This window comes from Gallinula chloropus (genome assembly GCF_964237585.1).
Source record: "Gallinula chloropus genome assembly, contig: HAP1_SCAFFOLD_166, whole genome shotgun sequence".
Classification (NCBI taxonomy): Eukaryota; Metazoa; Chordata; class Aves; order Gruiformes; family Rallidae; genus Gallinula; species Gallinula chloropus.
This window is the reverse complement of record NW_028168824.1, coordinates 184376-208448: the sequence shown is the minus strand read 5'-3', so window position 1 is coordinate 208448 and position 24073 is coordinate 184376. Positions and strand designations below refer to the sequence as shown.

The window sequence follows — 24073 nt, the reverse complement described above, 5'->3', positions numbered from 1 at the left end:
CCAGGCTACAGGGAGTCTGAATTTAAACAAAATAAAATTTTATGTGTATTGTGTGAAGACCATACGTGTAAGTATGAATTTTAGGAACATCTTGAGAAACCTAAAAAAAGTTAGCGATACTGTCATATTAAGGTCTAATATTTGAACTAGTCTGAAGCCAAGTGTAACTACTGCATTCCCAATGTCATAAAACAATTTTTGAAGTTGATAGTTCACAAAATGTCAGATCTTGAGGTTTTTTATTAACCTATGAGTAAATGTTCTCTCTTGTATCCCTGCCCAATGTCATTGAGAGCAGAGGATTCCAGTTAGGGAAGGAATATGCCAAGGTGATGGCTTAATCAAATTATAATTATTTAAAAACTGCTCAGAAGCTTGAAATTGTAGGAAACATTTCTATGGAATTACTGAACACAATTCATATAAGACAAAATGAGTGATAAATACTTCTCAATTAACTAAAAGAACAAGTCCATATCATTTGTGCAACAAATATATATGTAAATATATTTACATTTAAAGATACCAAACTGGATACATTAAAATGGTTAAAAGATTTGATTCCGTCTCAGTTCTTACCTATGTGGGTATTTGTTTTTCTTAATGGCTATGAAAGAAAATATTGGAACAGAGTTCATATATGATAAATTAGATTCTAAATAAATAAGAACTGGGTTTAAACTTCTATCTGATTTCCTGAATTCTTGAGGAAAATGAAACATTAATTGTGCATTATTGATTCAACAGGGATGTGCAATCATTCAAAATCTATAGACCTGCATATATCCAGTGAAGTATCTTGCTCACTACCTTCAAAAGGAAATGAATGAATATCAGCAGTCAGGAGAGTAGTTTCTAAACCTCAGACTAATTCTATGAATGAATGTCCAGAAGTTAAGCCAGTCTTCACCAGAGAGTCTAAACATCTTCCTACAAACACACAAGAGTGCATGAATGTTCATGAAGCAAACACTCAAATAAGAAAGGGATATTTAACAGTGCTTGAGATTCTTCTGAGATTCATGCATTCACTTCCAGATCTCCCTGTGTTTTCTCTGGAAGTCTCTTTATGTTGGAGAAATATGTAGTTGATAGCTAAGGGAAGGTCTAACTGCAGGCATGTCTTTCATGTCTGAGAATGAAATGAGTACAGAGACTGGAAAATATGTAATCTCTCTAGATAGTGCAAAAGAAGGGGGGGAAAAAAAGTCCTTGACTTCAAGAGCCTTAGTAAATGATCACTTGCAAAGCAAGATATGCGTACAAGATAGCTCAAAAGAAATTGGTTATTGGTAAGTAACTTTCCCTTTCTTTGTTATCAGTGCACTTTTCAACTGGGAATAACCACGACGAGATGCTGACTCTAGCTATATTGCTTTAGCATTCTTTTAGTACTGATGTAGTGTCACTTTTTAAATCATTCCAGGCTAAAATAAGCACCCAACTTCTCTGGCTTGGAAAAACTGGCTCCACCATCTTCATCTTGTACCTGAGCTGGGATTTATGTAGCTTTTGGCAAGCACAAACGAGGCTTCTCACCCAAATACCTGAACATATATTTAAGCCAATCACATGCACACATACACACATATTTGCCAAATACCATTGATTTTACTGGCTCATTGTACAACAAGATATATAAAATTTGGTTTCATACCATTTTACTTCTTTTCATGCTGTGTGTATAAAAATCCACTATTTAAAAATATTTCTCACTTCAGAATATATTCTTCATGACATTTATGCTTGTCCACCTCTCCTCAGATATAATATAAACATGATAAATTTCCCATGTCCATTATTTGCAAACCTGTATAACTTGTACTAATCTTATACACTTAGCTAAAAAGTTCTGATTTAGAAAGTTGAGGTTTCTTGGGAATTGTTTTACTGCTGACCTATTGCCTAGTGAGAATCTATGCTAAGGGGTACCAGAGTGACCATCCATTTTTTGTTCATGCTGATTCAAACACTTTAATGTGCATTATTTTACTTCTAGAGCTCACTGGGGTTCAACTACCACTGTTGAACATCTAATCTGCACACTTGATGATTTCATTATCACTAATTTGTACACAACTATGACCTTCAGTTTTACATCAGTATTTTCTAATGATTAATTTTTAAAATACATTTTGTAGTTTCTAGAAGATTCTGGGAAGCAGTGATCAAAAAGGGAGTGTAAATGCTCCCATAGAAAGGCTCATCTGCTACAGCCTTTCAAAACAGTATCTCCTCCAAGTCCACAGTGTACCTACTACAGGTGCTACACTTTGAAACTGGGAAAACATAGGTAAAATTCAGTGTATAATACATGATATTTTAAAATATGAAGCAAATCTATACTTCTTTAAGATTAAGATTTGAACATAAATGATGTCTGCAATACATTACGCATATTTGTGAGTTCTAAATGACATGTTAACAAGGCCTGAAGAACATATATATACTTATATGTGTTGGTGTAAACTACTGTGAGCAAGCAGAAATCTCTACATTGTTGATGATAACCAATCAAAACTGATCAATTCAGAGCAGAAACTGTGGTTCTGATGAAGGGATTGTCGTGGTTTCACCCCGGCTGAGAGCTGAGATCCACGCAGCTGCCTGCTCTTTAAAGGAAAAGAGGAGGGGGAGAGGTGTGTGGCGGGGGTGAGGAAAGGGAAGGGAGAAGGAAGGGGCAAATAACAACCCAAAACCAAGAAACCAAAAGCCCGTGGGTTGGGATAAGGAGAGTTTACTAGAAGAGCAGAAAGATAAAATATAACAAAGCTAACAGGACTTTAGAGCAAAATTATATGAAGCTGTTGATACCCAATGCAGTGTCTCACTGAACCCACAGCTCAGGCCGTGCCACCCAGAGCCGTCCCGGAACCTGATCATCCCCCCAAAACCGCGCATCCTGGAGCCGCCCCGCTCCTCCTCCCATCAGCCCCCCTTTATACTGAGCGGGACGTAATTGTCATGGAATACTCTCTTTGGCCAATTTGGGTCACCTGTCCTGGCTTTGTCCCCTCCTTCCTCATTAATAGAGAAATATGAAGAGCTGAGAAAGTCCTTGACTGCTTGACCACAACTAAAAACATCAGGGTGTTATCAGCACTGTTTTCATTTTAACTCTCAAACACAGCATTCCATCCGCTGCTACAAATGAAGTGAACTCCATCCTGACTGAAACCAGGACAGGGATTTAAAAAATGGGAAATTTTAACTACAAAACTGCAGAATTTTTATATCACAGATTGTACCAGGAAGCATTGGGACAATCCAAAGGACCTGAATTTCCCTGCATGGAAATCATAAATGTCTTAAAGAATTGGGTAAAACTTGGATAGAGAAAAGGTAAAGATAAATTAATGAAGTTTAGGTGATGTCCATGTGGACATTTAGGATGGGTGACAGGTTTCTCAGACCAAACACCTCGCTTAGTATACATGAAAGCATTCCCCAAAATCTATTCTGCATTTATTCTCATTATTCCTTTATTCAAATGCCTGAGTTGGAAACAGACACTCCACAGCTCTGTGCAGTAATCACTTGCAACCACCATCATCAGAATTGCAAGAAAATGCATTTCTCCTCCAGTAACAGCTGTGGGAGAGATCAAGGATTATCCTCCTAGATTTAGACCATGTCCACACCAGCACTAGTGTGTTACTAGTTACACAGCCCCAGCTAGGCAAGCGTTTGTGCATCTGGAGATGGCAGACTAACGCAGAGCTCAGAGTGTCAATTTATCCTGTGTGAAATGACCGGGGGAGGGAGACATAATGAACAGCTGCATTGAGCTGAGAAGCGTAGGAGAAGGTGAATGAAAAATAGGAAGATAAGGAATAAAGTGAGAAATAAGAAAGGACAGAAAATGAAAGGACTGTATTCATATGTAGAAAATGTGTGCAAAGTCACTTTCCATTAAACACAGTAAAAATGAGAAGGGACGTCATTGTCCATCTGACTCCATTTATCTGATAATCAACACTTTTTATACTCGTAATCCTGAACTCTCGTTTTAAACCCACATTAATGAGATGATCAGGCATTTCTACAACTGCCTTATGAACCTTGCCAAAGAGAACTCATTTTCTCAGATCATTTGCTGCAGTATCAGTCCATCGTCTCATCCTGGCCAGACTGTCTCACCTGTTAGTATAAAATTATGCAGACAAATAAATTAAAGTGCTTTGACATTCCACTACTCTTTTTTTTTTTTTTTTTTTTTTTTTTTTGGCTGAGAAATCTTTGGTCAGTAACCAAATCAGCAATTTCAAAATATTAGCATTTACCCATTTTAACACAACTACATTTTCTTTAACCAATCACATAGTTTCATATGTACCCAGGTGTGACTTGTTATGCTCTTCAACATCTTCTCATTCTGAAAATTTTTATTTGTATCTGCAAATCAATACATTTCCTGTTACCATCTACTTTTTAAGCAAGCACAATGAGGTTCATTTTGACCTTTTAAATCAATGAGAGTTATGCCAGGAGCAGCAGTCTTGTATGACATTTTTGGGGAGGCTTGTGTTTCAGGCATACAGGGTTTGCTACTGTTAAGCCTCAGACTTCTGGTCTCCATCTCAAGTTTTAAAGCACATTACAGTATGCTACGTGTGCCAACCCTAGCTAAAACTATGCCAGCATTTCCATAATAAAAGCTCTTATTTCCAGAGGTCCCAGCTGTACATTCAGCTGTAAAAATGTGCTAGGCTAAAATTGGATGTACAGGATTCAATGTGGAATTAATACAAATTAAAAGAACATTCCACTTGACTATTTCTGAGCTATAGCTTCTGAAAAAGTAACGGTTTGTGAGATTCCTTTTTGCCCTCTCATCTTGTAAATCAAAAAGTAATTTAACTTTTCCAAAATAATGATGTTATTACGTGATGAGACCAGTTCTGCTTCCACAGGAAGGATTCCTCTATACCTTAGACACAGGGATTTATTTTCATGTATACAAGAGGGCAGCATCTGTAGTTGTTTACCAAGAATTCAAAAATGACACACTGTCATCCTGCCTACACAGTTCACTGCTACTGATGTTTTATGCTCATCAGAATCCTACTCCTGCAAAAGCAAGGATGTGTACATCAATATATAATTTTGCTTTCTTGGCAGGGGGCAGAGCTCATAACGCACTCTGTCTTAAACTAGCTGTGGAAACCTTGTTGCTTTTACTTTATTCCTTGTGCTTTGTGCTGTTCTTTTACTTCATTTAGAATAAAGGTAGAAATAATACTAAATAATAGATTAAATTCTGACAGGTCTTCCTATTTCTCCCTAGTTTTATCTCTTTAATTCCATGAAGCTCTCCTAGGCCCATCCTTAACGATCCCATGTAACATGCCTTGCCTGTGTCTTCTACAACCTTGAAGCATACAGTTCTCTTCCACTCAAGCATATTGTAAGGGCTCAGAGGACGTGTCTGTGTGCTCTTTTGCAGACTGGCATGATTGATCTGTCTCAAACACAAGCTGTGTGACAGCACCCCAGTAGTACTGACCAGCTTGAGCCTACTGATTTGTGGCTGATTCAGGGAGCCTCTCACCTCTATCTACCAAGTATCTCATCATCATAACCAGATTGGCATGGAGATGGATGTTCCTTTTGCATCTTGAAAGCCTCCAGTTATGAGGACTCTGACACGTCCCTGGGAAGGTTGGTCAAGTAAATCACTGTAAAAAAATGTATTTCTTGCATTGAACTAAAACATCTCTTGGTGGAACTTCCACCTCCATGTGACTGCTTGTGAAGAGAGAGCCTGCATCCTATTTTCAGTCACCTGTTAAGTACTTTCCTGAGAATGAAAGGTCCATCAAGCTAAAGTATGATATCTAAGCTCTGGATCAGCACAACACTGACAGGAAGGAACCTCAACTTTCACCCATGGATGAGTGATTTTCACTAGCAGATTGTCAGATTTTTCAAGTCTCAGAAATCTTAAAATCTTATTTACGTGAACATGCAAATCATGTTAAGGAAAAAGCAGTTTGGGGTGTTCTCATGTACTAATACCCTTATGTAAGATCTATACCAATATGATTGTAGAAGGAATCTGATGTGTAGCTTCTGAAATCACTTTTAGGGCAGGGCTGACACTGACATTAAAAAATTGCCTTTCAGCATAGTATTATGCATAAACAGTAGGCATGTCCTTGTGTGCACTTAGATAGAACTCTCTTTGTAATGCCAAAAAAAGTAATTGCTGCATAGTACTGAGTTCAACTCTAATTTGCATTAATTAGGAACATGAATCCTGTGTGTGAGAAAGGAAGATCCTGTTAAATTAGAGTTCTGTCTTAATACTTTCTTGTTAAGCTCTTCTTCAACTTTAAAAGATGCTCCTCTGCCACCGTGAGAGTCAGCAAATTACAACCGGTCTTGCTCTGCATCCTTGGAGAAGGCTATGAAGACATCAGTCCTTTTGAATCTGTCATCCTTTGTGATTCCTCCTCTTGTCTAATGTGTTATTCATCTTCACAATTATCTTTCATTCCCTTAAATGAGGTTTTTCCATATGATGTTTTCTTTAAATATGAACGATAATCATTGACTGGACATTGTGCTTTTGGGAGATTTCTTTTTTCCCAACTTGTTCCTTTCCACATTTTTTAATATAGAGAAAACATGGATTTGCCTCTCTCTGAAAAGAAATCAACAGGACCTTAGGAAACATTAATGCCAAAAAAGAGTACTAATTGCCAAAAATGAACTGCTATAAAATTGCAGTGTTGCCACATTTAGGTAAAGGATATTTGTTGCTAAAACCAAGAACATTACTGTAGTGCAGGGAGCCAAACACTTGGGATGATTTATCCAAGTCTCCTTCATTATATTACATTTTAAGTTCATGTCTGTGTGTAATCCTGGTTTTAGGCCCCAACAGTGTACCTGAGCATCCCCCACCAAGCTTCAAGTGGGGTCACTGGGATGGAGTTGGTGCCACGGCATAACCGGGTGCGGAGCGGTGCTGGAAGCAGGTCCTTGATCTGCTGCAATCCCTTCTGTGGGATCACTCTGTTCTGGTGCTTCGGCATCAAGCTGTCAGGTGACTTGGTCTGGTTCTGCCAGCTCACTGAGGAGGCAGCTGGATCAGCAGGGCGGTTTCCTCTCTGCAGGCTACCAGCCCCGTCCCAGTGGTGCTGCTGGAGGGAAAGGTCGTTACAGAAAGAAGTGCTGTTCCATTCCCAAAGGCTCCTGTTAGTGGTGGGAAGCAGCAGTTTTCCTTCCGCCGGGGACTGAACGTACCGTGATTTGTTCCTTCCCCTCAGGATTACTCCCACCAGATCACCTGTGTCACAGACAGGGGACGGTTCATTGTGCCGATCCGAGCTATTGGTGCCCGGGCGGTCCTGGACTTCCCCCTCCACCTGGACTTCTCCACCTGTCCAGTCAAGTACAGCAGCCAGAAGACTCTGCTGGTTCGCAGTGTTGGCAACCGGGAGGCCCGCTACTCCATCAGCACTCAGAGGTAAGGGACCTCACTTCATTTGCCCAACAAAAGGTGTGGGGGGGTGTTTTTCTTCTAGAGCTCTAGAGCAGCAAGTTTCACTGCCAGGAGCTTGCTCCGACACGGGCTTCCCCCAGAGTCACAGTGTCCTTCAGGTGTCTCCAGGCACTCCAGCGTGGGGTCCTCCACAGCTATAGATGGGATCTCTGCTCCCTGCCATCCATGAGCTGCAGGGGGACAGCCTGCTTCACCATGGTCTTCTCCACAGGCTGCAGGGGAATCTTTCTCTCTGGTGCCTTTAACACCTCCTCATCCCTCCCTGCTCCTTCTTCCCTGGCCTTGGTGTCTGCACAGTTCCTCACATCTTCTCACTCCTGTCTCTGGGGTCAAAAAGCAGCTTCTTGTGTTTTTTTTTTCCCTCTAACTGTGATTCTGAGGCACTGTGACCATCCCTGGTGGGCTCGGCCTTGGTCAGCAGCGACTCCAGCCTTGAGGTGACTGGTGTTTGCTCTGTGTGGCTTCAGAGAGCTTCTGGCTGCTTCTTGCAGAATCCACCCCTGCAGATCTCCCCCTTCTCCAACAGAACTCAGCCATGCAAAGCCACAACACAGGTACAGGCACATGTGAGAGAGGAGGAGGACAGCAGTGGGGTAGAAGGGAATGAGAGATGCGTCTGAGCATGTAGAGGCCAGCTGATGGGCCTGTATCCTCTATGTTTTATCTGTGCAGGTTGAACTTCTGGTTTAGTTGATGCAACTTCTCTTTTGTGGCCTGAGCAAACTCAGGCTCTTGCCCATTCACAAACCAGCTCAGGTGCCACCGTTCCCCAATTTGCTGTCCTGCTTGTGCCACTTGTCTTTGCCTCCCCTCTCTGGGTTCCCTTCCCTGGCACCAAGCGTAGAACTTTCTGCTCTCCCCGTTAGGGTGCTTTTGCAGCCCATCTCCCATCCTTAAGTACTGAGAGCTCAGCTCGTGCATCTGGTCACATCCTGGTGATGTTCCCCGCCCGGTCATCATTTGTCCGAGGACTTGGCTGTTTTCTGTTCTGCTTTTTGCTCCAGAGAGGAGCTCGTAAGTGAATCTGTGGGGCCAATTCAGCATCTTCGATAGCTTCCGGAAAACGTGGTCGCATTTTGCCCGTGATTTGACTGCTTTTTCATGAAAAAACCCCAGCCAGCCACCCCAGCACTGCCCATGCTTCAGTGTGCTCTGTGCCTGCCCTCCCTGCGCAGGGCCGTGCCCAGCCCCTAACCGCAGCACTTGGGAATAAAAATCCCAAGAGGATAAATCCAGTAAGTCTCTTCCCATTGCTCTTGTGGTTCAGGCAGGAGAATGAGTTTCTTCTCTGTGACATTGGCAGAGAGAAATGTCATTCCAATAGGTTTAAGATGAAAATGGTGTCTGGGAGCAGACAAGGCGCAGCGCTGCCTTTTCCTGCGGCGATGGACGTTGTGCTCTGCCGTGCTCCAGGGACAGAGAGGGTCGGTCTGGGATTAGATCCCTCTAGGAGTGTCCCCACCCAGCTCGGAAAGCTCGGGAGATGATCCTCCAAGGCAGAGCGCTCAGGGATCCCCTGTGGTACCCATACACTACAGGGAAGTGTGGGGATGCACAAAGACCACCCGAGGTTCTGAAATTAGGGCTGAGGTGCAGGAAAAGGGGGGAAGGGAAGGTTGGGCTTGGGAGGTGCTGGGTGTACCTGGGATTTTTCAGTGCAGTCTCAGATGCTTTGTCCTGAGGGACTGGGTTTGCTGGGATGGTTATGCTGCTTGACTTTGGCTGTTACACTGCTGCCAAAAAGTAGCATGTGCAAAGGTTAAGCCTTTGGGTTTGGTGGGGTTTTCCCTTCTGTAGGTCTGGGTGGACAGGGTAGGGCATTTCAGTCCCCAGTAACTTTGCTGTCTGCCTTGAGGCTGGAGGTAGCTTTTAATGAACTAGGTTCTCCCAAACTCAACTGGTTTTATGATGCCAATTAAGGCAGCAGTAGATGAAAGAAAGCTTGGCTGTTAGAAGATGAAAGTAGCCCGGGACTCGCAGTATAGTGCAGCCTCCTTGCACGCTGCGTTTACTGAGCATGTGGGTGCAGGAGAGAAGCCACCGTGGTGCTTTGAGGGCCTGTGTCACAGACTTGCCAGCTTCTTTCACTTGTCAGCTGCCTTTCTGCATTATGTCAGGAGTATGCTGGCCCTTGGTATCCTCGTGGGACATAACTTGAGCCCAACTCTGTCAAGATGGGGAAGCTTGACCCCTGGTGAGAGTAAGCAAGCCCTAAATAGCAAGGTAGATAATTATCAGAGTGCTTACAGGTCTAGTGTTGCTCTCTTGCTGAAGGGCTGTAACGGGCAAGATCTCAGCAGGTCCTGGTGTGAAGGGGACTCCTGGGTTGGTGTGCCTAGATGAGGGTATAGGAGCTGGGGACTGCAAGGTGCCGCTGGGAGATCAGGACCTGCGAAACTTCAGACATTGTGCAACAAAGCAAGCGTACAGCTGGATGTAGTAAAAGCATGCCAGAAGAAAAGGAGCTATTAACCCCCCTCCAAACCTTCTCTCCTGTCTTTCAGGAGTAGCAGGTTTCTAGGTGGCAGAAAAAACCCTGATTCCCAGGGACATCAGGGTCAAGCTGTGCATGCAAACACCTCTTAACCTGCTCTGGGCTCTTCAAAACCCATTCTCTGATGGTATGGTCCGGACTGGAGCCTGGCTGCAGTATCTGGGGGGGATCAAGTCATTTCATACCCTCGGGTCTTCAGAGAGCGAGGGTCGCCAGCCGTGTTTCTGACCCGCTGTGTTCTGGGTTGCTGCTGCCAGCTGCTTGTTTGCTCCTCACACAAGCGAGCTGCCGGGAACTAGAGTGCAAAAGAGCCCCCAGAGCTCCCACCACAGTCCTGATGAGTGTGTGTGTCTCTGTTGCAGCCCTTTCTCTGTCGATCGCTCCATCGGTACGCTCGGCATCGGTGAGGCCATGCAAGTAACAGTGGAGTTCCACCCGCTGAAGACTGGGGATTATTGCGGTTCCCTGATAGTTCACTACGACACAGGTGAGTGTCCTATCTGCAGGTCTGCGTCCTTCAAAGCAGAACAAGGCTGAACTTCCTTTGCAAACTACTTGGATTTGGTCCTGTAAGCGTAACGTGTGGGGGGGGGGGGGGGGGGGAAGCTCTTGTCTGCATCCCATCCTGCCGTGGGCTGTTGCTTTGCTCCTTCCTCTGCCACCTTCTTTTCTGGCCCACACCCTCCAGGCATCTTTGGGGGGGATCAGTGAGAGACTGGGAGAGACTTGACACTTGTGGTAGGCCTGGAGGAGATGCCGTGTGAGCTGTGGCTGAGGTGGGACTCCCCTGGGAATGAGGGGTAATAAAAGCTGTAGCCCTTTCTTCTGTGACCTGAGGCTCGCTTGCGTTCATCGGCAAGTGAGAGGAGTAAAGAGTCCCCTGTGCTTTCTTCCAGGTGAAAACATGAAAACAAACCTTTATGGAGTGGCTGTAGATGTCAACATCTGGCTGGATGAGGAGCCTGTGAGCATTGAGAAGACCTACCTCACGCTGTCGAAGCGCAGATGCGTGGCCATCCACAACCGCAGTGACATCATCGCCCGCTTCCAGTGGAAGGCTTGTGGCACGCAGGAGGAGGAGGATCAGCGGGAGAGAAGGTCCGTTTCAAAGATGCCTTTGGTTAGGTACCCTGCCCAAGGGGAACGCTACCGTATGGCCTCGAGGGGGGTTGGTGCTTTTAGGACAAGTCAGCCATCCACAGCATCAGGGTGGGTGTCCCTGGGCTTTACGGGGGATGGAGCTCAGTGCTTCCCATCCCAGTTCCATCCACCCTCTGGCTGAGGGTGATGTTTTGGGGAGGAAAGCTTGATTGCAGTGACTGGATTTCCTCTGAGAGCGAGCTCTGGTGTTTGTGGGAGCCGCAGACTGCTGAGAGCCAGTGGCTCCCGGGCTGCAGAGAGTCTGTGAAGCTTCATTGGCCCTGGAGGATGAGGCCATCTCCTGAATAGGTTTGGGCTGTCCAGGTTTCCAGCACGGAGTGTTTCTGCCCTTCCTTCAAGCCTGGGGAGTGTTTGGAGGTGGAAGGGTCTGCAGGGAAGGAAGGTAGGGCAGCATGGGACTTGGAAGTGCATTTGGACTTCAGAACCCCCTGTCTTCATGGTGGTGAGAGATGGGGCTGGATCTTCAAAGGATGTCTTTGGGGAAGCTTTGAAAGGTCTCTCTCAGGTGGCAGAGACACACTCGGAGCCCGGGAGGTGGAATGAGGGGTGGGAGATTGCACTTGAAAGCTTGGGTGATTTGGGAATCCTTGTGTGACTTCTCAGAGTGGGGTGGATGTAGGAGGTAGCGTGACTGTGGAGCTGATGAGGAAACTGCCACAAACTGGAGGCTTTGTGAGGGCTTCTGAGCAAATAAAGGTCAAGGGAATTAGGTCAGAAATGGCTTGAAGGCCAAAAGTAGTTTTCCACTGTTACCTCTTTTTAATTGTGCAGTGTGTGACTTCTGTGCGAGCTCAGTGTGTTAAAAGAAAACCTCATGACCTCCTCTTGGTAAAGGAATAGTCCAGGGAAGTGCCACCTCTCCCCACCTGCCTGTCTCAGACTGGGCCCTGAGTGATGCTCTGCCCCTCAGAAGCCTTAGTTTTCCCCAATTACATTTGATCTCCTGCCAGCTTGTGTCCTAGACACTTCCCAGGATGTTTGGGGGTGGTCGTAGCTCCAGGGCCGCTGACCTGCTGTCAGAGGAGCTGTTGAGGTCTTGGACCAGGGAGGATGTTTTCATGGGAGAAAGGAACACAGGACCCCAGTTTGTGCCCCAAGAAGACCTGGGTCATTGGAAGCTCTGTCCAGGGGTTTGTCCTGCAGGACTCTCTGGGATGTAACGGTGGAATTACTGTCTGCTGATGGAGGTTGAGTTGAGGGTCGCTCATCTCGGGCTGGCAGCCCCCGCTAAACGCGCAGCGTTGCAGGTCAGCCGTGGAGGAACGTCTGCCCTTGCGCTCTACGGGGAGCTGGCCAACGCAAGGAGTTTTGGTGCTGGTGAGGGCACTCGCCCCAGGCTCTGTCTGTGTGCAGCCAGGAACGGCCAGGACTGCGTTTCCTTTCCAGTTGTGTTTGAATTGAGCCAGGTGACGATCACCGTGGGGTTTCTGCCCCGCGGCCTCGATGTGCTGCATACGGAGCCGTCTGCTTCCCCCCTCCCCGAGTTGTCAGCTGCTGGTTCCTCATGGCTGGGGGACTGGAGTGTGAAGGGGGACAGCAGTGCACCCGCTCGGAAGTTCTGCTCCCTTCCCACCTCTGGCTTGTCATCCTTCAACTCCGGGATGATTTTGGCAACTACTACCAAGTGAGGGAGAGATTAACTGTGTCAGAGCTCTGAGGAGAAGGGGAAAAGGAAAAAACCAGGTGGTTCAGGGCCAGGCTGAAGGGTTTGGGCTCAGAGGTGCCAGTCCTGACGTCTTCATCAGGTGATGTTAGGCTTCCTTTCTCACGGCCTCTGTATTTCTGCACCTACCCACTGATGCTGTGGTGCCTGAATCGCAGAGCCCTGGGATCTTCTGGTGGTGGCGGGGTGGGGAGCAGAGGGGATGTGGTTGTTCCTTACACCTGAGGGTCTGAAAGGGAAGAGAAGACAGTGATGCTGGGAACCTGCAGCCCAGAGCAGGGGGCTGCTGCCCTGCCTGGTGACACGCTGCCCTGGTGCTCCTCATCCTTCTCTGCCTCCCCTGAGCATCCTGGGGGTAGGAGAAGCCAATTGGGGATGGAGATGGATTCCCCATTGGTTGTGGCAGCAGCTTTGAGCTAGGTCGCTCTCCTGAGGGCTGCTCACTTGTGTAAGACCCCAGGACGCAAGATCACCTTTCCCGCCTCCTCTCCTGCAGCATCCCCGACCAGAGTGCCAAGGTGCAAGGAGAATCCCTGCTTTTCTCTGACGGGATCTTCAGCATTGAGCCAGCAGTAAGTGACAGCTTTGAAACCTCCCTTTCTTTTCTTCCTCCTCCTCTTCCTCCCTGAATGAGGTCACTTAGCAGATCCTTGCTTGATGTGCTGGAAGGAAACATTGGGTTTCTGGTGGGGCCGGGAGAGCTGGTGGCAAAAAGCATTTTCCAACTCGTGATGGGCACTGAGAGCCTAAAGCTGGGCTTTGCTCCCAGGGCTACGAATGAAGAGCTGCCTAAGTGTCCTGACCATGTTCAGAGGGATGGAGCCTTATATGTAAAGGCACACCTTGCACAGGGTTAACGCAGGGTGTGGGACCATGTCAGTTGAGATGCTGACCAGAAGTGCTCGGGTGGGAAGGAGGGCAAATTCAGCCCCCGTTTAATCACAGAAATACCAGTCCTCACCTACCCTGGTCTTGTGCCAGCCCTGAACCTCTGTTTTGGTGCCATCAGGAGCTTGCACGTGAGACCAGCAGGTTCAGGCAGGCTTTTTGACCTCTGTCACACCTAGGTACAGCAGCTTGCTTAGTTATCTTGCTCTTCCATTTACGCGAGCCAAAGCTTGGGGTTTAGTCCCCCCCGAGCCCCAACTCCGAGTGTGTGCCTGGTCTGGCATGAGAAAAGGTGAAGCTGCTTTGTTTTAGGGAGGGGGATGGTGTTTTCTTATCACTCATGTAAGGTTGGGAGTCACCAATGCAGAGCTGCAGTTTCACACCAGTGCAGCTGGGGGCAGCATGATGTGACCGAGAGATCATGTCAGAGCAGTAGGGAGCTTGTAGAGAGTGGGACCTGATCAGCCGGGCGTTGGGAGCATCCTGCGCTGCACCAGAGCTGGTTGTGGGGTGTCACCCACATCCTGCTTAGTGACAGTAGGCCTAGGCCTCCACAACAGGCTTAACCCGCTCCTGAGGGGCATTAAGGTGAGGCCCAGCAATCCATCTGCCCACAGAACCGAGTCCTGGTACTTCCCGTAGTGACGAGTGGATGTGAAGAGTAGCCAGGTCCTTTGGAGTGGACACCTCTCCTAGACATCTGCACTGATGTTACGGAGTTTGCTCCAGGGCTGCCTACAAGTGGGCTACTACCTGATTGTCCCCCCTTGTGGGTGGTGGTGGTGTTGCTGGTGCATCAGCAACCTTTTGATTTCCATGAATTCTGTTATTTATGGAACAATCAATTTTGCTCCAGAGTTTTGCTCGTGTCTGTCTGCTCCCCCGACGTGGGGCTGTCTGGATGTCAAACCATAGTAAAGATTTTCTCCTTTATCAACTGGAGAATCTAAAATTCCATTGACTTCCATTAGCCTTCTCTCCAGTGATGAGCCTTTAGCTCAGGCAGAGACACTTCTTGCTACCTGAATGTGCTGGAGAGGCTCCCTAAAAGCTGGGATAGACCTTTCAGGCCAAAAGTGGCTTCTCTCTTCCCACCTGTCGCCCATTGTGCCTGAGAGCACCCTGCAGAAATAATCAACCCCTTGTGACAAGTGGCTAGAGGAAATCCTTGCTTGCAGGAGTTAGGAAGCTGATGGAGGGATGGTAGTCTGGGAAAGGCTTTGTGGGGTGACCCTGCTCTGGCAGGGGTTGGGACTGGATGAGCTTTCGAGGTCCCTTCCAGGTCTGTGAGTCCGTGACTGGCCGGCACCTCTGAAGCGATCCTGCTGGACTCGCTGGAGTGTGAGCCGGGCTGGTTGCTCTGTTATAGCCCTAATTTATCAAAATGCCTCTCCCAGGTGCCAGTAAAGGTCAGGGACGTGGAAAGTTTTTCGTAGCTGCTTCCAAACTCCCTTATAAATATTGTTGATTAGTGTCACTGGCTCTTTGCTCTTCCCTGGTGCTCTGAATATCGGCTCGTGGGGCCACGGTTGGAACGAAGGGATGTGATGTTTGAAGACAAATGGTTTGCTGTCTGCTTCTGTTTTAGGAGGGAGAGATTTGGCCAAATTGTTCGGCTGAAATTAGTGTGACCTTTAAGCCTCAAGAAGCCAGAGTGTATCAACAAAAGTTCTACTGCGACATCTCAGGTACGGCTCCTGTCCCCTCCTGCTCTTGCCCATGGTGGGGAGGAGCCTGGCTGAGGTATCATGGTGGGAATTTGGGGTGTTGCCTCTCCCTAGAAGACCTGTGGTTGTTAGATGCTGCTGCAGGTGGTGAGCCCTGGAGCACCCAGGTGTGGAGCTGTATGTTGGGTGCAGGTGGTGCTGAGCTGCATTAGTATAAAGAGCAGATTTTTGTCTTGGGTTGTGTTTTCCTGAGCTTTACACCTTCCTGAGTGGATTTCAAAGCTCATCTTAGCACATGGGAAGAGATTCAGAGGTGGCGTTGGAAACTCAGCATCACCCGAAATCCTGTGTTCAGTTTGGGCACCTGACTCCAAGAAGGACATGGAGGTCCTGGAGCGTGTGCAGAGAAGGGCAGTGGGGCTGGGGAAGGGGCTGGAGGGCAAATCCTCTGAGGAGCGGCTGAGGGAGCTGGGGGTGTTCAGCCTGGAGAAGAGGAGGCGGAGGGGAGACGTTATTGCTCTCTCTAGCTCCCTGAAAGGAGGCTGTGGGGAGCTGGGGCTCAGCCTCTTCTCACAGATAAGTAGCGAGAGGACGAGAGGGAATGGCTGCAAGTTGTGCCAGGGGAGGTTCGGGTTAGAAAGGAGGAGAAATTTCTTCTCCGAAAGAGCGGTTGGGCATTGGAAGGGGCTGCCCAGGGAGGTGGTGGAGTCACCGTCCCTCAGGAAAGGTCGGATGAGGTCCTTAGGGACATGGTTTAGTGAGTAATAGAGGTGGTGGGGGGATGGTTGGGCTGGATGATCTTGGAGGTCTTTTCCAGGCTTAATGATTGTGTGATTGTTTCAGGGTGCAAAGTGATGGCTCAATTAGAAAGCAGCCCAAGGGTTTGGTCAGAAAGGAGAAAGCAGCCCAAAGGCATATCTGCCAAGGGAAGGGTCCTGTACCTTTCCCTGGATCTTCCTGGGCTGATCCCTGCCAGCCTCAAGTCAGAGGCTAGAGCCTGGAAAATGCGGGATCAGAGGGAATTGCTGTTCTGACATTGAATTCTCTCCCCAGGCCGTGAGACCAGGCTGCCCCTGTGCATCCAGGGGGAAGGCATAGGGCCTCGGCTGTGCTCCAGCTTTGAGCATCTGGACATCGGGGATGTCTTCATGGGAGCGGCGCACAAGTACGAGGTGAGCTGTGAGAGCTAGCAGGGCTTGGGCTGGAGCCTGGTGGCTCCTTGTGGGATTTCTGGCAGCTCAGGAGTTGTGAGCAGGGCAGCTGTGTGCCAGCTGGACAAAGGCAGAGGTTCTATGGAGTTATCACCGCTTTGCCTGGAAAAAACCCAAAGGCAGAACTTGTCCCATTGTATTTCCTTTGCCTTCTGCCTTCCAGGTGTTCAGTGTTGAATTAGAAAGCAAATGGGTCTTCTCTAAAGGAAATGTCCTTCTGCATTTCCATTTTGCTTTCCTGCTGCAGGTGGTGCTGTTTAACAAAGGACTCATCCAAGCTGTCTTCAGCTTGGTTCCTCCAGCTACAGTTCTGGGCTCTGCTTCACCTTTCTCCCCAGCGAGGGAGGGATTTTGCCAGGCGATCTCCAGGTCATCCAGATCTCCTTCAGTTCCACCATCCTGGGGCAGTTCACAGAAGAATTCAAGTTCAATGTGAATGGATCCCCTGAGCCTGTGACCTTGACTATCAGGTGAGTGGGGAGGTTACAGGAGCTTGGTGGGCACATCTGGAGTTATCTCTGGGTAGTCATCTCCCACCTGCCTCATTTTCTGGCGAAGCAGAGAGAAAAAGGTGTTGTGGGAGGTCTTGGCGTGGGGATGCTAGGTTAAGAGCTGAGACCATTTAACCTTGGCTCCAGTTTGAACCTTGCAACCCAGGGGTGATGACCTTCCTTCCTTCCTACACCCTCACTATACCCTGTTTAACTCTGAAAGACTTGTGCCTGTGGGAAGCACCTTGGCCTTCTTGGTGGAGCTTTCCAGGACACTCTTGGCACAGAGTTTGGCGGCGACAAGTTCCTATCGTGATCCTTTGACACCCCAGTGTGATGATCCTGGGGCTGGAAGTGACTACCCATGCTGGGAAAAGTTTAAGTGGAGCTTGTACAGGAAAGGTGTGGAGATGCCTGCTGCCCAGGGTGGGTACCAGGAGTTGGTAGCTCCTTCCCCCTTGGGTTGCGGCAGGCATGTGATGGGCTGTAGATGGGTCTGGGATGGGTCTGTGATGTCCCACGTGAAGGCACAGCAAGGCCAAAAGCACTTTGGAGACCCTTGAGCAACAGGCCAGCCTGGGTGATTTTGTGTTTTATAATCCTCTGTTAAGAATCCACCCAACCTGGGTAGCAGCAGGCTCAGTGTCATCCCTCACACACCTGTGTTGGGACAGGGTGTCCTCCCAGCTCCTGTGCAGCGAGTGCTGCGCTGCCTCCTTCCTGCAGCTGGAAAAGCGCCGATGCAGGAGCCTGGGAGCTCTCTGCAGCAAGAACTCGGGCATCATCCCGTGGGTCGGTGCTGGTGCAGAAGATAATCTGCACCGAGCCGAGGGGGGAAAGAGAAAAGGCTGCTAAGAGAGTCAAAGCTCCTTTCTCAGGCTCTCAGCAGCGGATAAACTTGTCCCAGTGGGTCATAACCATGGGCTGGTGGGATAGTGTGGTGTAGGCAGGCAAGATGTGGGGCTGGCTGTGCCTCCTCGGCCAGCAGCCTCCTGCTAGATCAAGGTAGCCACGAAATGAAAGGAATCTGCAGTGGGTTTTGCCGGTGAGGCAAGAGAAACAGGTGAAAACAGAACAAGAAGTTTATTGCTTGAAGAGAGAGCGGGGAGTCGGTGTGACCAACTGGAGCTTCAAGACACCCGCCTGCTCGAGCTGAGCGCCCCGCTCCTCGGGAGGCTTTGAGCGCTGGATTTAGTCCCATGCGGAGAACAACTGCCAGTTGGATGTGAGCTGGCTGGTGGGACACTGGGCTATGAAGAAGGGAACGAGGATGAGTGTTTTGAGCAGTTCTTTGTTATCCTTCCCACTCAGCAAGAACCCCCGAGTCCACTAATGCTGCCATAAGATGTGATCGTTCCCAAAACATCCGCGTTTCCCCCCAGTTCCTTGCAAGCCGCACTGTTACCGGCTGTGGGGCACAGAGCTCTGGGTTGGCTCCTTGCCTGGACTTTCTGGGCAGCTGCTTGGGTTTGACTCGAGCCTGGATACCAGCGCACTCAGTAGGAATGGGAGCCTCCTGGCAAGGCTCGTCCTTGGCACTTTCCCAGTGTGATCCCCACTCACAACCTGGCAAGTGCTGTGATGGAAAGCAGGGCTGTGCCCTTCCCTCCATCCCAAGTAAGCTGTTAGGGCTTGGGAGGTTGAGTCTGACCCTCTGAAGTCCTTGTGGAAGAACTTCAGCAGCGGCAGGGATCTCCTGCTGATGGAGGTCTGAGAGTTGAGGCAACTCCTGCCAGGTGCCCAAATCGTAGGTGACTGTTCTTTAAATGGAATCCAAAGCCAGGGCCTTGAGTGCTTGTTTCTTAGGTGCTTAAAAAGGGATGCTGCAAGTGGGACACCACGGATGAACGTGGGTCCCTCCTGCGGGATGCTGGGCTGCGTTCGTGTGCGGGACGGGACTAAAGCTGGAAGGCACCATTTGCTGTGCTCCCTGATTTAACTGAGAGGCGGAGCTGGGCTCGGGTGGCATCAGCCATGAGGTGAATTCACGAATGGTGTGTGGCTCCAAGGGCCGATTTCAGGCAGCGATGGCAAGTTTCAGAGTTTGGAGCTGATTTTAGGGACAGGAGAGGAGGTGTGGTGGGTTCAGGGCCCCGTGTTTGGTTTAAGAGGTGTTGTTCTTGGCTGTGTGAGCAGTGAGAAGCTGATACATTCCTGTGTAGAATTGTTGCTGATCTTGTTGTGGTCGGTAGGTGTCTGTGCGCTCCCCAGGATCCTGATAATTGTGTGGATCCAGATCTCCTGAGAAGACGCCCATACACTCAAAGGAAACGCTGGCTCCAGCTGAGAAGGGAACCTGAGGAGGGTTACTCCACTGAGTCCACTTTTGTGCGGGCATCTCTACCCATGTGTTACAGATGGGGAAACTGAGTCACGGAGCCATCGCTTGTTTGGGGCCCCTCATTGAGCCAACTTGGGGGCATAGATTTGCCCTATCCTGCGTGACACTGTGCCCTAAGCCCCATCTGATAGCTGCTGGCCACCTCCTGTCCCCATGGATGAGGGCAAGGGTGTGAGGGGCTGGTTTGAAACCTGCCGTGGTTCTGACACCAGCTCTTACCCGCCCAAGCAGCAGGGAGAGCTGAAAGCTCTGCAGTTCTCTAACTCAGCCAGTGCCTTGTCTGTCTGTCCTCACAGTGGCTGCGTCATTGGACCAACGTTCCACTTCGATGTGCCTGCCCTCTGCTTCGGTGACGTCTCCTTCGGTGAGTGCGCCCTGGGCTTGGACCGCGGGCCGAGAGGTCCATGCGTTACCGAAACGGGGCGCTTGGAACCTCAGAGCACCCAGAATGTGTGTTCCTCTGCAGCAGCAGCCTTCAGGGTGTTCAAAGCAGGACTGATACCCTTGGCAGCAGCATGGCCATGAGGGTATCAGTCCCTGAAAGGCCCCGGGAATGGGAGATGGGGAAAAAAGGGTGATGCTGGCGGGGGAAAGAAGGGCGATGCCTGGGAGGGGGAGAAGAGCGACGCTGGGGTGGGGGGAAAAGGGAGACGTTGGAGGGGGAGAAGGGTGATGGAGCTGTGAACCAGCCTGGAGCTGCTCTGGATAAATGTTGGGAGGACAGGAGCCATTCAGTCCCCTGACCCTTAGTGTGAAATGTTAATTAGTGCTGGGAGGGCACCTTGTTATCACCTACCCCATAATATGCCCAAGCCATAGCTCTGCGCAGAGCTTCTTCCCTGTGTCCCCCCACCCCGAAAGCCCAGTTCTGCTGTGCCAGCAGCGCTGGTGGCTGAGCATCCAGAGCTCCATTGAAATGCAGGTTCTGGTTCTCCATCTCTGCCTCACAACAGGCTTTTTCCTGAGATGAGCTGAGTTTTTTAATGGGAAATCAATTGTGGATTGATGGAAGGGCCATTATTGAGATGGGCCAGCCAAACCAGATGTCTTCTCCTTGGCTGGTCTCCTGCCTCTGCAGAACATCCCCACTGAGTGGGGTTATGCCACTGGTGCGGCAGGGAAAGCTGGTGTCAGAGCTTTTTGAGCAGTAATCAGACATCCCCGTTCGTTAGGGAAGGTGAGACACGGCTTCTGCTGATTTCTCAGCCAGTGTCAGGCTCAGCTCCTGCCAAGTGGGCTGCAAACCTTCACGTGCTCCATCTGGTCGCCCTGAAACAGGAGATGCCGTAAGGATCCAGCTAACAAAACTGCATCAGAGGGCTTTGCATCGGGCTGTAGCTCCCCATTTCATCCATCCCTGCTTTTACTGCAGCTTCTCCTTGGTGCCAACCTGCTCTTCCGTATTGCAAACCACGGGGGGTGTTCATGGGGAGTTTTATGGATCCGATTCTGGGAGTAAATGCTCTGTCTGGCTGCTTGCTCCTATGAGAGATGTAACTGGTGCCGGTGTCGGGGCAGCTGAGAGAGAAAAACTGATGGCTTTGGGCATCAGAGCTGCCAAGGAGGGATCTCCATCACCAGCCTGGCACAGAGCTTCCATGGCAATTAATTCCTTGCTGGGCTTCTCAATTAGCTGCAGTTCAGATTGAAGAGAGCCAAACTCCAGGCGCAGTTTTACCGTGAGGGGCTGTTCAGCCCAGGAATGGTGGGATAACGGGGGCATAAATCCCTCTGTGTGTCTCTTCCCCAGGCTTCCCTCACACCTTGTCCTGTCGCCTCAAAAACACCTCCTTGGTGCCCATGACTTTCCACCTTCGCATCCCCGGGGACGGCTCGGGAGGGCCCAGCGTTACCAGTGCTGCTTGGCTGTCGAACGACGATCCTGAGCCCTGGAGATGGGGAGTTGAAGGTTCCATCAGGCCGGCCGAATTTACCGTCGAGCCTTGCAGCGGGACCATCCGCGCCCTGGGATCCAGGAATATCAAGGTGTGGGGAGAATCCGTCCGGCCGTGCTTCAGCAGATGGAGCTGAAGCTTCACTGGTGGGGAGGGGCCGGGGGGGCTTTAGTGATGGGAGGGAGATAGACGCACTTCTGTTGTCTGGGTTGGTCTGGGATGTTTGTGAAGGGGCATCGGTTTGTTTCCAGAACCATCCGCTGAGCATCCTGTGCCCTACGGTCAGGTGCGGAAGCCACGTTTGCGCTTGAGCGCTGCGTGGAGCTGTGGCTTTGGCTTAACCGTGGGCAGAGGAAGGATGAGGACAGCGGGTGGCCATTAGAGAGATGCCCTTGTGTAAAGCAGTTTGCTTTTCTTCCCGGACTTGTTTCCCCTCTGCCGGTGAGCAGAGGAGCTGCATTCACTGCAGCCATCCCTAGGGGGGGCTGAAGCAGCTCTGCCAGGCGTGACCTGCACCCAACTTCTGGGGCTCTTTGCGTTTGGCCCTGGCTGTAAAGCTGAACTCGCTGGGTTAGAGGCAGCGCATTGCCCCGGGATTTACGCTGTTGTAGCTGAGATTAGAACCGAGATTAATTTGAATACAGTGGTGAGCAGAGCAGTTGTCTGATTAGGCTTTAATTCAGCTTGCACACACCCTGTTAACCACACGGGGTGTTGAACCAAGCAGATGCTGTCAGGAGACCTTTATTGCTCTCAGACTCTGCTCTACATATGGACCAGCAGAAGGATTAGGGGAAAATCCTTCTCCTTACCATGGAAGGAGAATCAGGGGACGCCACACATGGAACGATAGTTTTTAGGGGTGCTGAAGGTCTTTGACGCTCTTCTCTGTCACCAGGTCACCCTGTGTTCTAACACTGTGAAGAAGTACAGGCTGGCGCTGGTGGTGGATGTGGACGGTGTCGGCAAGGAGGTGCTGGGGCTGCCCCTCACAGCCAGGTATCGGCGCTTTCCTTCGCGGCGTGTCCTCTCTCCTGGTGCATCGTCTCTCCTCCCCTCACACAAAGGCCAGCTCCAAATGAGAAGTATTACTTAATGAGCTCATTAAGCAGGGCTTTGAAAGCAGCCAGTGTTGAGGAGCATCTGTGCTCACCGGACAGGCACAGCCCCCAGCCTTTAATTCTATTAATTAGATTAATTCTAGACCTATTTCTTTGGTGGGTGAGGTGTAACAGACTTCCAAAGGGCTGTCTTTCTCCTCCTTCCTGCAAGCAGTCAGTGGGGGAAGTGGGGCTGGGTTGCCACCAAAGCACAGTGTTCCTTTGGGATGTGGGGAGCAGCCTGGTGTCTGTTTGGCTTAATGGAGGCACGTGCTAATGGGGAAGGGGCTTAGGGCAGGACTGGTGCAGGAAAAATAACAGCAAGATCTTCCGAAGGAGAAACAGAGTCCTTGATGCTGAGGAGAGCTCAGGTTTTGCTGCTTCCCTCTGGTCCTTTTGAGCATGAATGTTCTCACACTTAAGCCGGAAGTCATTCCTGCTGCAGCCAGGCTGGATCCCGCTGTGCTGTGGGTGTCGGTGTCATTACCAGTAGGATGCAGCTCACTGGTGCTTTTCCGCCATCCGGTCAGTGCCTGGGCTGTGATTTTCTTTTTAACAACCACCCACTGCGTAAGGCAGGGGCTGGCTCGGACCTTCCGTCGCTGGGGCAAGCAGTTGAGGCTCTTCAGGCCCCTTTTCTGGAGAGGAGGGAGTAGTTTCTGCTGAGATACTGGGCCATACTGCACCAATCCTCGGTGGGAAGGTTCCTCCAGAGCTCAGGGCTTGCTGTGGGACCATCAGGAGGGTCTTTGCAGACCTCCTGGGGCCAGGGTTCCCCTCAGACAGCTGTTGGACAGGGCACGGCACTCTGCCATAGCACTTGGCCGTGCTGGCAAGGTGCTGCGGTGCAGAGACTGCGAGTTTGCTCCTCCTTCACAAGAGGTGGACGAATCAAAGGGAATAGAGGAAGCTGAAGGCGATGTATTGCTGTCGGGGTAATACATGTCTGTCTGACAGTGACAAATGTGTTCCGCTTCACTGTGCCCTATTCAAGGAGGAAACAAATTCTACGTTCTCTCAGTATCTCTAATTCCCTCTGGGACATCTCTTTGCCTAGATGCATCGCTCCTCAGCTGGAAGTGCGGGACCCCACTGTGACATTTGACCGGTGCTTCCTAAACTTCCCGTACGAGCAGCCGCTGACCCTGGTGAACAAGAGCCACCTTCCAGGCTGCTACAGGCTCCTTCCTCAGGTTTGACATCGCATCTGCCCTCAAGAGTTATCCAAGGGTTTATTAAGGGGATGGAAAATAATAACAAAGGGGTGGGGTAAGACCTTGCTGGTTTATATTCAGATGGGTTCTTGTTTGCAGCAAACCTTTGGGTGTAGAAGAACCCCCTCCTCCCGAATATAGACTTTGGGAAGAGGTTTGTATTCTAGTCTTTAGGTTGATTTTATGCAGGGTGGTGAAAAGCTGCTGTGAGGAGGCTGCTGGCATGGGAGTGTGTGTCTGTGGATGCAGCAGCTTTTGGACCCCTTTGGGATGCGAAGCCCATCCTGGTCTCCCAGCTGGGTTCCGATGGTAGATGTTAAGGAGTGCAGGTTTTGTCGGCGGTTGCTCTGAAGTTGGGTTTCATTCTGTCTCTTACAGAAGCACAGGCAGGGTGATGCTGTGCTGTACTCCAGCCCCGTGCCCTCTGGGATCATCATG

The 24073-nt window shown here is 49.6% G+C and overlaps 1 pseudogene across 1 annotated transcript in view; it reads left to right on the top strand.

Annotated features, from left to right (window-relative positions):
* Window positions 1–24073, top strand: part of LOC311204148 (hydrocephalus-inducing protein homolog) — a 67535-nt pseudogene that overhangs the window by 8149 nt on the left and 35313 nt on the right. Inside the window, exons 5-15 of the transcript in view lie at window positions 7275–7474; window positions 10367–10491; window positions 10901–11088; window positions 12572–12789; window positions 13325–13400; window positions 15305–15404; window positions 16437–16555; window positions 16842–17064; window positions 19723–19790; window positions 21177–21412; window positions 22220–22282. The product of the transcript in view is annotated as a hydrocephalus-inducing protein homolog (transcript). The remainder of the gene's footprint in view (window positions 1–7274; window positions 7475–10366; window positions 10492–10900; window positions 11089–12571; window positions 12790–13324; window positions 13401–15304; window positions 15405–16436; window positions 16556–16841; window positions 17065–19722; window positions 19791–21176; window positions 21413–22219; window positions 22283–24073) is intronic.